Source organism: Austrofundulus limnaeus, unplaced genomic scaffold (assembly GCF_001266775.1).
Source record: "Austrofundulus limnaeus strain Quisiro unplaced genomic scaffold, Austrofundulus_limnaeus-1.0 Scaffold247, whole genome shotgun sequence".
Lineage (NCBI taxonomy): Eukaryota > Metazoa > Chordata > Actinopteri > Cyprinodontiformes > Rivulidae > Austrofundulus > Austrofundulus limnaeus.
The window spans coordinates 187,614-189,031 of NW_013952649.1; positions in this window are offsets into that span (position 1 = coordinate 187,614).

A 1,418-nucleotide genomic window follows, 5' to 3' on the forward strand; every position below is an offset into this window, starting at 1 on the left:
TGCTCCCGCCTCCTCCCTCGACTCCATGTCTGCTCCCGCCTCCTCCCTCGACTCCATGTCTGCTCCCGCCTGGTCTTGCCTTGGATGGTTTCCGGGTCGTCCCCCTGGACTCTTAACATGTGGGGGATGATTGTTGTGTTTCCATGGACTTCCATGTTTTGCCTTTGAGTTCGTTTTGTCCCGTCTTCCCTTGTTTCGTGCATCTCCTTGATTGATCGTCAGGAGACGATCATTTAAGGGGGGGGTACTGTCATGATTTGTCATTTTCCACCTTGGTTTTCCTTGTGTTTCTATGTTCCCCAGTGTGTCTCAGTCCAGCTGCCCCTCATTTGTTTGATTAGTCACCCTCGTGTTTCTCACCAGGTGTTCTCAGTTTGTCCATTAGCTGTCAATGTATTTAAGTTCTGTCTTGTCTCAGTCTGTTGTCAGATCCTTGTTTGCTGTTTGTGCTCATGTCATGTCATGCCTAGTCAAGTTTTTGTATTTAGTTTGCTGTCACATCAGCTTCTTGTTTTCATTTATTAAACATTTTTGCTAGCCTCACTCAGTCCTGCATCTGGGGTTCATACCAACCTTGCCAACACATTACAGAGACAGATGGACAGACGGACTGGGGGCTAAAGTGATCTTGTCAAGCTACACAAATGTGTTGAGCAGGTCTCCCTTATGATGCACACTAAATTTGGTTCAGATCGGATCCTGTTTGTGTGATTTAGAGCTGTGCAAATGGCAAAGCATCAGCATTCTCCACTCTGCCACACCCACACCATCCCACCACCAGTCAGTGTTGAGAGAAGCAGGCAGCATGTGAAGTCTGCATGTTCAAATCTGTAGGGAGAGTTAGCTCAGATACATGTGTAAGAAAAGGGACATATTGGCAGCTTTGATCTAAAACAGCYGACTTCCAGTGGGGATTGGACCATTACTCCAAGACACTTATTTTAGGTCCCGGGACGTTACACGTGTGTACCAAATTACGATTCCAGGTCCAAGCGTGGCTTGATTTTTTTAAAGGGATCCCTTATTAGTTGTAACATTAGACTTTATTTAATAACCATATATTTTAACTGTAAAATAAAGACTGTAAAAATACTGTGGGATGTTCACTTTTTCATCATTTTTAAACTAAAAGTTAAAAAAATTTATTACACGGACGGGGACATTTTATTTACACGCAACGCATTCTGGGTAAACGATGACGTGGATATGTCCTCGGTGCGAGGCTGCTAGTGAGCTATATCTACCCTGAAGGTTAATCTTGGACAATATCTGATCGACTCTTTTAAATGAAACCAGAGAGCGTTGACAGAGAGGAGAAGGTAGAAATGACTCAGCCTGTAACTGAAAATATGGATGGAGGACAACAGAGCTGCTTCATGGAAGAACAACCTCAGATTAGCCTGTTTATATATATATAA